The 16695-nt window shown below is 38.5% G+C and overlaps 2 non-coding genes across 2 annotated transcripts; both read left to right on the forward strand.

The window, feature by feature from the left end:
• The first annotated feature begins 11966 nt into the window (after positions 1-11966).
• On the forward strand, positions 11967-12120 carry LOC124266375. Its single transcript, XR_006895750.1, has one exon. It is a non-coding gene; the product is annotated as a 5.8S ribosomal RNA (ribosomal RNA).
• Positions 12121-15984: 3864 nt separating this feature from the next.
• On the forward strand, positions 15985-16089 carry LOC124266377. The gene has a single exon (XR_006895751.1). It is a non-coding gene; the product is annotated as a U6 spliceosomal RNA (small nuclear RNA).
• Positions 16090-16695: the final 606 nt, after the last annotated feature.

The following is a 16695-nucleotide window of genomic DNA, read 5'->3' on the forward strand; positions in this document are numbered from 1 at the left end:
AGACGCCGTTGGATTCGACCGAAGCACTAATCATAAATTACATTAGTAACGTAGTCCGTGAAAATCTGACCTTAGGTCATCACCATGGAGTAGCCAATCACAGACCTGGAATTCGATTTTACACATGTATTTGATACCATATAGTTAACACACATGGGTGTCTCGCCCACAGATTGTTAGATAATAGCCTCTAAACTGTAATCTACATTTAAAGATCTGAACGTATATTGAAGAGCCATGATCCGGCATTGTTCAAGTAAGTCGATATGCTCCAATCGGTTACATTAAGATCTGGACCAGTGCAACTAACCTGCTGTTGATAGCCAACCCTAAACCCTTTTCCAACGGAAATAGTAGTGCCATTAACTTTTATCCAGAAAGGTCTATACTCCGTGCAAGACAATATACCGTACGAATAGATAATTGAACAGTGTTTTCCTACAATGCGAGAGATCGTGTTGTCATTCCCCCCAATAATTATTCTATCTAAATTATACTTTGATTTTGCTTGGTATCTGTCAAAGTTGAAATTGGCATTAGCACAGACTTTCACCAGGAATACGAAGCTATTGTTGACGTAGATGCTCTTTAGTTCCTCTGTTGTCAGCTGGACATATTTAAGCCGGCGTGTAGAAGGCGTATTTTTCGGGATCCATGGTCCTGTAAAATGTATTAATATTTGAAATTGATACGAGGGGCTATCAAAAGTTTTCATCCTAAAATACTTCTGATATGTGCATGATAAAAAGTCACTGCTGTCAATCGCTCTTTAATGTGCTTCGCCGGGTGGCCCTCGAGGACCCAAAACTTTATGGCTGGTCTGTACTCAACCTTATCCATTTCTGCCGTTTCAATAAGGGGTACATGTGATTAGATTTACGTGACCGGAAACTAGCGACATGCGCATGTCAACATTACGTTTATGTGAATGATATAAACCATTCTTCAATATCATACAGATATTTTTACCATGCACATATCGGAAGAATTTTAGGCTCAAAACTCATTGATAGCCCCTCGTATGTCAATATTAGACAAAATAGTTGTTCTAATTAGATAAATAAAGTAAACTCCCGGGTTAAAAATGGTCGTCAGTGGCCTTTACTTGTCTAAGTGGTCAGGCTGTCTGACTTAGATGATACAAATCGTTACGTCCCAATTGCGTAGATCGGTGCTCGTGATGTCAATTAAAAGCCTGTCTGATCCAGATGCAATGACATGTGTCAACTAAGTCAGCGAGCCTGACCACCCGATCCTGTTAGTCGCCTCTTACAACAAGCATGGGTTACTGAAGATCAATTCTAACCCGGATCTTCACGGGTATGCTCCCTAAGCCTTTCCAAATATGCATAACGTAGTATCATAAAGAAATTGGTTCAGTTAGTTTCGCCCCAGAAAAGAACCCTAGCGACTTACTTTTAAAGTCCTAAGTATTGTCTTTGAAATGCAAATAAACTGGACACGAGTCAAAAGGTGATGACAAATCACATCGCCCCCACAATTTCGAAAGAACAGAGCAGCTGATTGTTACAGCAAGTCATACGCGTGCCACAGCATCTACGTACATTTACGTACATAATACTTTCATATATGTAGGAAATACTTTCATATACGTAGGAAATACTTTCATCTGAGTAGAAGATACTTACATCTACGTAGATGAACATTACTTGTATGCATATGTATGATATCATAATCTCCGTTGGAGAACGTACTCTCTAGTGTCGAATTATCAAATTGGTAACCACATTTCCGCAAGTAATCGACAATAGTTCGTGTCACAGTCTAGTGTTTTAAGACCCACTTACATTATAGTACCCTTTATGAAGAACATGTGCCATTCCCTTAGTAACTTTTCATTGCGTCGAAGTTTTCTTACAAAAAAATATTTCAAATTTCTTTGTATTTTCAAACCTATTATACCTTGAAATGAATTCAAGAGTGGGGACCTAAATGATAAAGAAAAGAAGAACTTAACCGATGTGCAAAATTTCATGGAGGTCATACTGACCAGAGTGAGTGAGTGAGTTAGGAATAACGCCGCTTTTTGCAATACTAAAGCAATATCACGGCGGGGGACACCAGAAATGGGCTTCACACATTGTACCCATCTGTGGAATCGAACCCGGGTTTTCGGCGTGACGAGCAAACGCTTCAACCACTAGGCTACCCAACCGCCCCCACTTGACAGAAGTTCGATTAAGCTTACCTGTTTAAAAACATTAGTTTAGCTTTACAAAACGTTTTATGTAAGTGTACTGTACCACAGTCATCTACGTTGCATCTACTTTCATTTACGTAGGAAATACTTTGATCTAAGACGAGCATCATTACTTCCATGCAAATGCATGATCTAGTGTTGCAATATCAGTGACTGTTTATATGTGATATCATTCTTAATTATTATTAACCAGTTTGTTTGACATTCAATCTTGAAGTGCCATTTTGTGAGTATGCAAGTTCCACACAATTTGAAGTATGTTAATGCATGCCAAAGCTTTAAATCGCAGTATATTTGTTCTTTTAATATATGGCTAAACGTATACATTATCACCAATGAACGTGGGGATGGTGTAAATTCAGCCAGGGTCCATGCGGGTGGCAAACATGATCTTAGTCCCTTGGGTCCCAAGTATGGTGACCTAGCTATCTTTTACTGGCGACCTATAACCCATTTTTATGATGTTCGCTGTAGTGATGTCTTTTCATGATTACATGCTAGTTCTAAATATCAATCTGTGATAGTCTAATTATTTTACTGCCCTTCGTTGACAGATATGTATTCGACTTAGTTTATTTTAGATATGGAACTATTATGGTCACGATATGCCTGAAATATTGACTTTAAATTTTAACACACCCAATATATTTATTGAAAAACGCTTCATTTAAATGTTTTGTTTTGTTACAAGAATTTTTTCAGGTTTCTTTTTCATTTCAACGCTGATATTATTCCATCAAAATAACATGTAGTTTTCAGAGGAGCAAATGACTAGCCTTTGCCCTTGGTTGGTCAGGATACGCTCAACTTCTCGTTAGCGCTTGTTATTATCGATTCATAGGCACACGCTCATGGTGTGGTCGAAATCGTAAATAGGCTCTTGTGGTGTGGATGTGGAAATGGTTTTGTCGCTCTTTTTAACTATCAAGCCTCAGGATATACATGTAAACATGAGGCCCGTGCAGACCCGGGTTAGAATTGCTCTTTAGCAACTCATGCCTGAGGCGACTAACGGGATCGGGTGGTCGGGCTCGCTGACTTGGGTGACCCATATCATCGTATCCCAGTTGTGAACATCGATACTCATGCTGTCAATAATTTGATTATTTACAGTGAGTGAGTGAGTGAGTTATTATTTAGCGTCACATCGGCAAAATTTCAGCCATATCGTGACGAGAACAATCTAGTTTATATCAATATGAAAATCAATAAGGTTAGAACATAAATACCTGTCATCGAAGGACAGTAAAGATACTAGAACATCACAGCTATATAAATTTAAAACTAGTACGCTAACGTAAAATTAAATCACTATAGACAGTACAAAATAAAAAATGGGCGGATTATTTACAGACCGCCATCATATAGTTTGAATGTTACTGAGTGTCGCACAAACAAACAAACAAACAAACAAACAAACCATTGTGACTTGCCCTCGCTAGATAACGGACTGAAGCTGGATTAATGCTGAGTGCGCGCCCAACACAAAGGCTTGGTTGACACGTGTATCCTTATTGTGTATAACCATGCTCATGCTGTCAATTACTCGATTGTCTGGTCCAGACTCGATTATTTACAGACTGCCGCCATATAGCTGGATATTGCTGAGTGCGGCGTAAAACAACAAATATACGTAAACATGGTGTTTAGTGACATGTCTAGATTACAAACTGAATGTACCTGGGCACTGAAGATCGACGTGGCTCCAAGTTAGATTCTGGAGGCATGTTGTGTTGACCGTCACACTATGAGATGAAAGGTCCCGGTAACCCTGGAGACATGTGTATGTCCGAACACTTCCAACTACCTGCATGCCGTCACTGATGTTGGAGTGTAGTAATGGAGGTGGATTCGGGCATTGGGTAAGTCCAGTGGAGTCGGCTGTACAAGGCAAGTAGATTGATATTGAGCTTAATTTCAAGGGTGTTGTAACGGAAATCAACTATAAAAGTTTAGACTCACTTAAGCACTCACTATATGTTATGCATATATATATGGTTACATGGAAGATGTTACTAATGGAGGAACCAAGCAAATGTTGCATATATCGAGCATGTGCAAACATGCTGAAAAGCATGTTATCGTGTGTAAACAGTTTTGTTAGGTAACGTTTTGTTAGGATTTTCACCGATTTTCACCGATTTATTGAACTTATTGAATAATCTTTTCAACGTTACGAAGTTGTTTTACAATAAATTAGTTCATGTGTAAACTGTACCTTTAAACAGTATGGAATATTTCGCAAAATCTATATAGTTTAGAACAGTTGACTAGCTATATTTGCATTAGTGAGTATAAATTTTTGATGGGTAGTATATCATTATTATCCCTGAAAAGGATCGTCAGTTTATAAAGACAGGATTCATCACGAGCTGGTTTCTGTATTTGAAATATTAACCGAGTCTTGGTTAATCAGTATTATACCGATAAATAGAGGAGGTTGATTTTTCCCTTAACAAATAACACAAATGATACATTTTATCTATTCTTAAGTGTGAAAGACAGATTTCTGAATCTGAGAAGAATGATACTTTCCCTGATGTGCCAGAAATTTGATATATGTTCACTGCAGTGAAAATATCCCTTTGCCTACAATTGCTTAAGTTTACACCTCAACAAACTTTTCAGTCCAATATCTTACTACACAATGCAATAAAGGACATTTCACGAAATTCATATGGTCAGTAAGCCTAGGCATCGGTTGACCGCACTGAGCGACCGCGACTATGAGTGACTGTCCCTCGCTATGTCTCGCTAGGTACTGTCCAATACACACCTCGCTTCGCGGGAGTTTACCTTTGTTCAGAACAGTTACGTCTTGGCAATGTTCAAAACTAACATTTCATGAGCATGTGTCTCTATTTCGTTTTTCAGGTCACTCAATGACAGACCAATCATATTTTGCAAGACACGTGAAATATCCACGAGCTAGTTATCAGTATTACATGATTATTTCCCTTTTAAGATATAAATGTATCAAAGTTTACTTTAGAAACTTGTCGAAATCATAAATATCGTGAGAAGTGATGCATGTTTTTCAATTGTTTTCCCTGTCAATTTCCAATTTTCTCAATTCTATTTCTTTTCTTTCTCTTTCTATTTCAATCCGTTTTAGCTCTTCTTGTTTTTCGATTTTCTTCTTTTTGAATTTGTAACTGAATTTTAAGTTTTTTCATCTCAAGTTCTGAATTTTCTTCTTTCGACATTTCCAAAGCTTCATGTTCAAAAACTCACTCATCAATATAGTGAATCAACACAATTTTCAAAATCTGAAATTTCCTCATAGCAGGTTTGGCCTCAAGTTTGAAATGTGCAGAAGTTGGAAATAATTTTTTCACAAAAGTCTCAAACCTTTATATAGCTTTTACACAGTTCTCGAGCATTCTAGCAAAGCTAGGTTGTATCATGAATGTTATCAAATCTTGTGCATCACACGGCATGATGAAAGACGTAAATAAACAAGATTGCCAAGGGAGGCAACTCTGAAGTGCTATCAAAAGGCGTGCCGCTATAAATACTATTGCCATTGAACATATATGATATGTGAGATGTGAGATGTGAGCCACAACCCACACTCAAAACTTTACACATTGTGACCCATAATAACTATCACCTTATTAATGATAATACAAATTACAAAAAACACACTCTCATAACAGAAATGTTCTGCGAACTAAAATACACAAACTGGATTTCTTTGGCATATTCATTCCTCGAATTATTGAGTTTTGGAGGATAACTGAAACTCTAATAACGGTTCAACAACTTGTCTGTGTCATCTGATTATATTTCTGGTATAATTTCAATGATATTTATCTGTCGAATCAAACTTCGCTCACACAGAAAAATATCCCACTTCATTTAACTAATTTGCATATCCAATGTGCATAGTTATGTCATAGGGGTAAGAATACATGTTTTTATGTCATAAGCTTATGTCACGGATGCTCTTTTAACCAAGATTTCAAATAGCGTCATACAACTCTGGTCAAGAAGTTTTTCAATCAAGGTTATAACATTTAAGGCCTCGACACGGCTTTAAAAATGGTGGACATGTTGAGGAATTTCAAAATTTGATGCATTAGTGACAAAAATTATGTCCGATTCAATTCCCTATTTTGACGTGTACCATACGTTCCCGACTTATTTCAGGTGAACAGTTAACTAGACTTTGCATTTGTTCATGACAGGTGTCACCGGTGGGGCAGGATATGCTCACATTTTTCGCCAACACATAGTATCCTTACTTTTTGATAGCGACATCTTTAAGTGACATTTAGAAACGAGTATGTTGAAGAGAACTTTTTTGATGGATAGACAACTTCTTCATTGCAACAGATGCGACGTTTCGGTGTAGATGCTAACACGTTAACAAGTAAGTGACACAACATTATGCACAAGGAAAAATTTATACATGAATGGTATCTGTTTTTATTAAATTGAGGAGGTTTATGTACAGTATGTTGACATTACTGACTCTTGTTGTGATATCATATAATGATTGAAGCCAGATGGACAAAGGATAGGGAAGGTTATTCTTGATTAGCCTTAATTAGATGATGGTAAGCTGTTGGGCTACATCGTTTGATTTTGCTTGCCTCTAAAAGTTTTCTTATTTTGTAGTCTGACCGGTTGACTACAAGGATGCTGATGTTGTTCCAAAGGATGGTATGGTTCGTATAAAGTTAGATGTGGTCGAAAAGGACTAATTTGGAGTCTTTTTCTTCACAAATGTCTGATGTTCCTTGAATCTCATGTTTAGGGGGCGGGACGTTTCCCATGTGTACGAGTCACGAGTGAATTTGGTAGACAACGCCTGAAGGGTCTTCTTTGTTGCTTGTTGCTGGTTTACCGTTGGCTTGTAGAATATGCTGAATCGATATGCCTCTCTGGAACACAACATCTATGTTGGCTTGCTTTCTTTAGTAGACTACGGATATGGTCGCTGGTTGTATCGACATTATGGGATGCTGATGATGAATGGTGCTGATGATGCATGGTGCTGATTGCTGACGTGGTGGTTTGTCTCTTGGGTTGAGGGTGGTCTTGATGGTTTTGATGACCAGGTTAGAAAACCTTGTTATTCCTATTAATTACAAATTCTAGAATGCATCTCAAACAGTTTTTCTGGCTAGGGTGTGATTATTCCTCTCTTGACTTGTAGGAGTGATTAGATGTGAAGTGAAGATATTGGTTCGTGTGGGTTGGTTTCCTATAGACACTTAACCAGACACTTAAAGAAGTGAAGGTCCGGGTTAGAATTGATCCTCAGTAACCCATGCTTGTCATACGAGGCGACTAACAGGATCGGGTGGTCCGGCTCGCTGACTGGGTGGACACATGTCATCGTATCCCAATTACGTAGATCGATGTTCATGCTGTTGATCCCTGGATTGTCTGGTCCTGACTCGATTATTTACAGACCACTGTCATATAGCTGGAATATTGCCGAGTGCGGCGTAAACCTAAACTCACCAACCCACTCCTATGTGTGTGGAGCTTCTTGTTGTCTTTCTCTACTTGAACGTCGAGGAATGGTAGCTTGTTGGCGGTTTCTTCTTCCATTGTGAACTTCATGCGTGGATGTCGGGCATTTAGGTGGTTGAGAAGGCAGATGGAATCATCGGTTGGGTTAATTATGACAAAAGTATCGTCTACTGTCCCGAACCATTCATAAACACATGCTCCATCATCATATTCCAGGTTGTTAATGACTGAATTGTCTGGTCCAGACTCGATGCTTACAGACCATGTCGTACAGCTGTAATACTGCTGAATGCAGCGTCAAACACATACATACTGATGATATTGTCAGAATTGTACAATCGACTCCGCGTTTAGCAGAGATATTTTTTATGGATGTTGAAATTCTTACCTGTCGTCGATGTTCCGGAATAGGTAGTTACTTCATGGCAGATTGGAACCTCCGTTCGTGATGCCATGCACTCTTCAGATGCATCACAATGGATCGCAGAACACGGCCCAAGGATAGACTAAACACCAAGCAGAAATGGCCAAACATAAATAATACCTGCTTCTTTCCAATCTGAGTTCATATAAGCTTTTTCTGTTTATAAGCACCTTTTTATTTTTCCAAATAATTTGATTAAAAAATGTCAACATCTTTGTAAAAATGGAATTTCCAGATATTCAAGATATCCTTATAAAACAGTGGGGTGTTTAAATTCAGTTTGTGTAAGTCAAAGTTGCAGTTTAATAAAAACACAAGGGAGCCTACAGTTTCAAATATTGGCAGAACTTGATAGCTCCAAAATTTCGTATTCTTGAAATATTTAGAAAGCCATACTCGTTTAAGTACTTTATTAAATACATCAAAATCTAAAGCTTTAATGCCCCCATTTTCATAACCTTGTGTGAGACGATTTCTTGAAACCTTCTCAGAGTTGCTATTCCAAATAAAAGTAAATAGCTCTCTGTTAATAGACTTGACAACTTTTTTGGGGAGTGATATATGAACAAGCCTTGAAATGCCTTCTGATTTACTAAATAAGAGTCTACCATAAACTGTCAAATTTCTTGACTTCCAGATTTCAAATCTCTTCTTTAGATTTTCTAGTGAAATTTCAATATTATCATAAAAACAAACAAAGTCATTAAGGTCTAACATTATGTAATGTATGTAATGTAACATCAAGTATTTTTATCTCGATACTTTCTGAATTCCATAAGGTGGGCAAAAGTCCTCTTTTCTTAGAGACATTAGGACTGATTTGTCTAAATTAAGTTTTAGGCCACTGAAATTTTATTGTTTAACATAAAAATCAAGGCTTTCCGGATTGAGTTTTTATCTTTTAATAATGGTGGAGAGTCATCAGCGTAATATATACCTTTTAATTTATTTCCTGCAAACTGTAAACCATTGATGCAATCTATGCTACAAAACTTGTTGTTTATTAATTCAGAACATATCAACAATACATACGGACTAACCGGACACCCCTGTCTTGTTCCTCTAAAGTTTTCGACTTGTAGATCGGCCACCATAAATAACACATGATGAAATATCATTACATAACAAAGGGTTACTAAGTTAATAAGCTTAGTAGGGAATCCATTTTCTTCAGAGTATTGGTAATAAACTTAAATTCAACAGAATCAAATGCTCTCTCAAAGTCTAAAAAAAATACATGCCCCTCATCTTTGTATGTTTCAATGATATCTAATAACAATCTTACATTTTCATGTATACTTAAACCTTTCGTAAAAACCATTTTAAGTTTCATGGATTATATGATCTAAAACAGCCTTTATCCTATATTAGCTAAAACTTATAATCGACATTAAGTAAAGTAATAGGCCTAAAAAAATTCAAATATTTTACATCTTTATTGGGTTTGTCAATTAATGTTATAACACCACGTCTTTGTGAAACACTAAATGTAAGTATTTCATAAGAATATTCCAGTGATGTTTTAAAGAAAACTTTTAAATCTTGCCAAAAATATTTATAACATTCACTGGTTAAACCATCACAACCTGGCGTCTTGTTCGGCTTCATTTGTTTTAAAGCATTATAAAGCTCAGTGAAATCAATATCTTTCATAAACATGGGCTTATCTTCCTCTTGAACCTGAGGTACATTTTGATCAGAATACTCTAAAATGTCTTCATCGATCCTTGTGTTTCGACTTGAAAATAAAATAGAAATAAAAATCTTTAATTTCTGACGGTATGTCTTGTTCATTTTCTATTCTGACACCGTTACCATTCACTAATTCTCGGATAACGTTTTTACTTTGTCTGTCTTTCTAAATTATAAAAATATTTATTACTTTTCTGACCCTTTTCTGACTAGTTAGCTCGTAATCTTATGAAAGCCCCTTCAGCTCCTCGTTCATAAATCAATTCTAATTCAGTCTTATTATCCTCATATTCCTTTGTACGTTTTCATCATCACTATCCTGTAACTGATTATCTAATATGGATAATTTCTTTATTAATTCTCTCTCCCTTTTGAACTGCAATTTATTTATAGTTTTGGCATATTCAATACTTATTGTCAATATTTTGAATTTAATCCAATTCCAGTGCATTGCTGGGTCTAAATCTTCCTTTACATTCTTATTTTTTTAAATTTTATCTACATACTCCTGATCTTTAAGTAGTGAATTATTACAATTCCAAAAGTTAGGCTTACTTTTCCTTTCCTCATAATATTGTAAAATTACAGCTTTATGGTCACTACGAATACTGGGTTGTATGCAACAATTTTTAACTGAATAGATGACAATTTTATGGATAACAACTTCTTTTTATTCTTTACACGACGTTTCAGAGCTAATTCTTGCTCCTTCATCAGGTGAATACTGAGTCAGTACAATGATCGGTCGAGTGTGATTTAAGGACCGCTTCCCCAACTCGTGTGCTGTTTCAATCTTCGATGTCATGTGGGGTTGCTTTAACTTATTTGTCATAAACTGCATTGTCACTTTCATGGTGTCTTCTGCAGGTTCATTTTAGAATATTCCATGGATGAGCAGATTGAATTGCCGAGAAAGACGTTCATAATCTTTCACTCGATCCCCCAAGTCACGAACACGTTTTGCCATTTCTTCTTGCGTTTTGTCAATTCTGACGAGGCTTGCACTATGTTCAGTTGTTACAGACTTGAGTTCCTGAACTTCCTTAGAAATAAAGTCAATAGAGTTCTTGTTTTAGCTCTTCCTTAGAGCTGACAACGGCGCCATACACCTCTTTCAAGTCAGGATATTTTTCGGGCCCTGACGTAACATCATGGCTGCCATGTGTTTCATCGTCCGTCTCCAAGCGATCTTCGTGCAGGGAAAACAGTCCCTTTTAGCGTGTTTGTCGTCTCCAGGCTGGTCCCCCGGGTCTCGGACTGCTTACGTTTCTCATTTGTCTTTTTTAGGCGTTGAACCGGGGGTTAGAGACTTCATTTCATGAGATTTTCGGTGAGCCGTTTGCACCGTCAATCTCACTCCGCCATAGACCACGTGACCTCCGAGTTAGCGTTGTTATTGCGTCATTTAGAGACGTTGCTGAGCCGTCTGGAAATAGTTCGGTGTCTTCTGCATATACTCCAATAGTCCTCTAAGAAATATTCCTATCATTATCCCTAATATTTCTGCCTCAAAACGAAGTAAATATGGACAGATATCTTACTCTGGAGCTCGTCTTATTCCGATATCTCACATTTCATTTATGTTTTTCTCTTGTATTTCTTAGCAAGTGTGTAGAATATGCAATAGTTTTCCCCCTTACTGTCATGTTTTACTTCCCATGCATCACGCGTCAACCAGGTCAGCGAGCCCGACCACCCGATCCCGTTAGTCACCTCTTACGGCAAGCATGGGTTGCTGAAAAACAATTTTAACCCGAATCTTCACGGGTCAGCTGATATTTACAGCCTGAAAAAAGAGCAAACCAGGTGCGGCTTGGGCAGCCGAAACTACAAGAGCAATTAGGGTATATCTACCCGTGAGCATTAATTTAGCACCACGTGTATCCATGGACAATTTGTAAATTTTTGTTCAAAGGCGATCATACCCCAGCACACTTAAATGCACATGAACACCTTCACACACTGTCTCAACATCAATGGGTCAAATGTTCAGGCGCCAAGCTCAATGGGGGACAATTTTCATAACTGCAGTATTTGCTCCACACTGTACTTAACTGATTTAAAAGATTTAAGAAATTAACTTTTCCAGACATGGCGAGACGTAGACTTTCATCAACTATACAATGAGAAGTTACTGGCATGCATGATGCAGGGGGGTAACTCGGCTCGTGCGTCGATGAAGAGCGCAGCCAGCTGCGTTACTTAATGTGAATTGCAGGACACATTGAACATCGACATCTTGAACGCAAATGGCGGCTTCGGTGTACAGCCCGGAGCCACGCCTGTCTGAGGGTCGGTGACCAAGCAATCGCAAACTCACGTTTGCGCATTGGGCTCTCGTAGCTTTATCCGGCTCCGTGGCCTAAAGTTCAGACCATCGGTGCTAACTTTAAAATTAACAACACGGTTAATAGTCAGTCTAAGTAAACTTAGGCTCAGTATTATTTGTTACACTGCTGTATACTAAGTCTAACAAAACCTAGTAGAAGTTCGCGTCAGCTAACATCTGAGCGACCTATGACCGTCCAATCAAATCCGAACGGATTTTACCAATCAGGCAACGGCTGATGTTTAGGGATCGGCGGGACTTACAAAATTCCCCGGTCACTGACACTATCTCTCAACAAACGTAAATCTGCATTAAACACAGATACTTGATCTGCAGTATATACGCTTAGGGCTTTCTGATGACATGGTTACCATTAGCTAATATTTAACATTGACAAAAATGCTTTTTTCACCGACTGTTTACTCACTGTTGTGGCGTGCTCCATGTGCATCACTCGGAAGCGATCGTAGGGAAAATAGCATTCGGAATCGTTCGGGTACAAACTTTTTCGATGTAAAAGTTCAAAAGGTATGTGCGAATTACAACTTTCGCAACTTGGTAAGCTGTGTTCTGATTGGTCAATTGAAATGGTTAGCTGATGAGACCTTCTACTAGGGTTTGTTAGACTCAGTATATGCAGTGTAACGAATAATACTGAGCCTAAGTTTACTTAGACTGGGTTAATAGTCGACTTGTGAGGACGTACGTGGCCACCGGTGAATAAAGGCTCTGGAAGACCAAGGGAGACCAATGACCATGATAGCTGAGCCCTAATTTGTCTGGCAAGACACAATCCTATTACCCATGCCGAAAAACTTCACCAGTAAGTCCGACCCTCCACTAGTATCATCAGAGGGAGGCTGGCGTGTGCTAGTCTGGGGATACGTCGTCCAATCAGACTTCCTCACAGAGACAGGAAGAACGTCTGCAGGTATCCAAGAAAACCTCAACTTAAAAACCTGGCTTGGTATTCATTGGTCTGATGAAAGTCTCTACCGACGGCCATTGTAACGAGGAATATCACTAGATGTTCCATGCTTCTAAATCCTTTGGTATTGGCTCGGTGATGGTGTGGGGTAGCGTTTCGTATGGCTGCACGTGGGATCTCATTACAGTACCTGGGACAACGTTATGAACAGGAAGTACTGGATACCGCCGTCGTACCACATGGTGACAACCATCCCCTTTTTAGGGGTCCTATATTTATGGATGACAGAGTTAGACCTCACAATTTTCGAGCCGGTATCGCCTATTTGCAATAGGAAAACAGGCCCGCAAAGAGCCTCGATATGAACTCCAGATGGTATCTGCGCCAGGGGAGCCTAGACCAGGTACTGGTATTGCAGTCAGTAGTGGTTGATACAATTACACCAGTCATTATTTGAAAACTGTGAGACAATCCGATTCGTGGAACATTTAGTCAATCTAAGTGTACCTGCTTTTTAATCGTAGAATAAGTGTGTTTTTAATTTATGGCTCGATGTCTCTTCTGTCGCCAATGGCTGAAGGGATGGTGTAAATCCAACTAGGGTCCATGCAGGTAGCAAAAGTAATGTAAGTCCCCATGGCTCCTAGTCTGGTGATCTACCTTCAGTTGTTGGCGATCTATAGCCCATTTTTTTATTGTGTTGTCCCCTATAGTTACTATGTTTTAGATTCAACTACTAGTTTTACATATATATCTGTGATACTCTAGTTGCTTTACTGTCCTTTGTCGGCAGGTTTTTATAATGTCTATATATATATATTCTTTCTCAATATCAAATGTTCTCGTCACGATATGGCTGAAATATTGCCGATGTGACGTTAAATAATAACTCACTCACTCACTCACTCACTCACTCACTCCGATTCGTGGCATAATCATTGGGACCATACCGTCCGGGAATGTTGATATTCTTTGTGTACCCCTCTCAGATTTACCCGTGGAGATCTGGTTTAGAATTGGTCTTCAGTAACCCATGCTTGTCGTAAGAGGCGACTAACGGGATTGGGTGATCGCTGACTTGGTTGACACATGTCATCGTATCCCGGTTGCGTAGATCGATGCTCATGCTCACTGCATTGCCTGGTCTAGACTCGATTATTTACAGACCGACGCCATCCAGCTGGAATATTGCTGAGTTCGGCGTAAAACTAAACTCACTCACTCCTCTCAGATTTCAAGAAATACCTGTTGGGGCGGTGGGGCAGCCTAGTGGTTAAAGTGTTCACTCGTCACACCGAAGACCAGGGTTCGAGTCCCCACATGGGTACAATGTGTGAAGTACATTTCTGGTGTTCCCTGCAGTCATATTGCTGAAATATTGCTAAAGGCGGCGTAAAACTAAACTCACTCACTAAACAGAAGTCTGATTATGAGAATTGGATATATCAGATATGGTTAGGTTTTAATCAAAGTAACATATGTTACATTTTAATAAGGTTTCGGTTTTCAAATCATACACAACAACTGGTAGTGTTTTAGTACTTATCAAAGAAGAAGGTGACGCGCTTCATTAATGCTCATAAGTATGTAATAATATCTGAGACCCTAACACTTTTAAACAACGACATAGTTGGGAGTGTGAAACATTTAGTTCAAGAGATATGGAACATCATTTCAAATATAAGTCGAAATTTATTAATATTAAACCACAAGAATAAAAGGAGTTGATTTTCAGATTATCTCTCTTGCCATGTTATAGAGATTCATAGAGTGGAGTATTCAGCAGATGTATACATAGGGGATGAATAGACATTGCAATGACTCTCAATGTCATTGAAATGGCTGAAATATTGCCGAGATGACGTTAAATGTTAACTCACTCACTCAATGTCATTATCCTCCAGGGAGGATACGTAAGTCCCGAAACATTCACAGTTTATTTCCTCTTACCACAATTTTTAATCGAAGTATATAGGTGATTTTGATTTATGGCTATATTGTCTCAATCACCAGTGGCTTATGGAATGGTGTAAATCCAGCTAGGGTCCATGCAGGTAGCAAAGGTGCTGTAAGTCCCCATGGCTGGTGCTGGTACTTCAGTTGCTTGAGATCTCCAGCCCGTTTGTATTTATTGTATTGTTCATAAAATATGTTTAATTTTACAGTTACATGCTAGTTTTAATTCTCTATCTGTGATAATCTAGTTATTTTACTGTCCTTCGTTATTATGTTTTTTTCTTCTAATTTAAATGCCGATTATAATGGCTGAAATATTGCCGATGTGAGTAAAAATCTTAACGCAATCACTCACTCAATATCATTTGTATGTTAGTTGTTCTAGCAACAATTCATGACGTTGTTCTATGAACAGTGTCATAGACAGTGATACTCCCAGGCCAACCTACTAAAGAATGTTTTGAGCGCATTATGAAATTCCACGTGCCAAGTGATCTATTAGTGAACTGCCAGGTGAACATTCCTGATAACCATACATGTATAATGAGCCACTATCATTCAGACGGGTTGTTTTCTTGGGTGCTTCTAAATTTTCTGTCTTCCATAACTGACGATTATTAAATCAGTCACTTAATACTGCCTAAACTGACCTCAGAATGTATTCTGTACTATAGAGACTATACAATATAAGTGGACTACATAATTATGTGATAACACTCAATCATTTTCACAACATTTTGACCAAATTGTGAAATCAACTTGGGTCAATTCTATGTTGGTTATACACGCTTTTGAATATTTAAAACTATGCAAATTCACTAATTAAGACATAATATGAGGACGTTGATCTAATAGTGCTTCGAAACTGACATTTAGGCCACGAAACAGTGATTAAAGTGGATGAATTTGTCTCAGACCTTATTAAACGCTTACCAATAGGGTCTCATGCATTGCGAACGCACTACGTATACTAAACCTGAACGATACAGAGGAGACTAACTTGGCCCCTGTGCAGGGATGAAACGCAAGTTGGTGAAAATTCCACAGTTTTTGAAAATTCTTTGGTAAGGTCAGGCATCAGTCTCTTAACCGAGCAGAAGAAAAGCTTTGAAATAATATGAAATCGAGAAGCCCTGGAAATATACAATTGGTAGATGAGATGCGGAGGGACTGTACATGTGATATGCAATAGAAGACTGTTGCCAAGGAAACCTATAGGGCAAGATCGGCCTCTTTGCCCACCCACGCAAGTTTGTGAAAATTCCACAGTTTTTGAAAATTCTTTGGTTAGGTCAGGCATCAGTCTCTTAACCGAGCAGAAGAAAAGCTTTGAAATAATATGAAATCGAGAAGCCCTGGAAATATACAATTGGTAGATGAGATGCGGAGGGACTGTACATGTGATATGCAATAGAAGACTGTTGCCAAGGAAACCTATAGGGCAAGATCGGCCTCTTTGTCTTACCACCCGGCTCGCGACAGATGAGAAATGTCAACTCTCACTCCCCCGAACACATCTTCCTCAGATATGCCCTTGTGTGCTATCTTTCTCACACACTACGTATATCTTCTTCACGACATCGTCGTTTGATGGTTACCTAGCCACGTTGGAATTTCGGGTAACACACAATGGCCGATTTTGCTGCTAAGGCAGCACT

The sequence above is a fragment of the Haliotis rubra genome, unplaced genomic scaffold, assembly GCF_003918875.1.
Source record: "Haliotis rubra isolate DU_JTF1 unplaced genomic scaffold, ASM391887v1 Scf125, whole genome shotgun sequence".
Classification (NCBI taxonomy): domain Eukaryota; kingdom Metazoa; phylum Mollusca; class Gastropoda; order Lepetellida; family Haliotidae; genus Haliotis; species Haliotis rubra.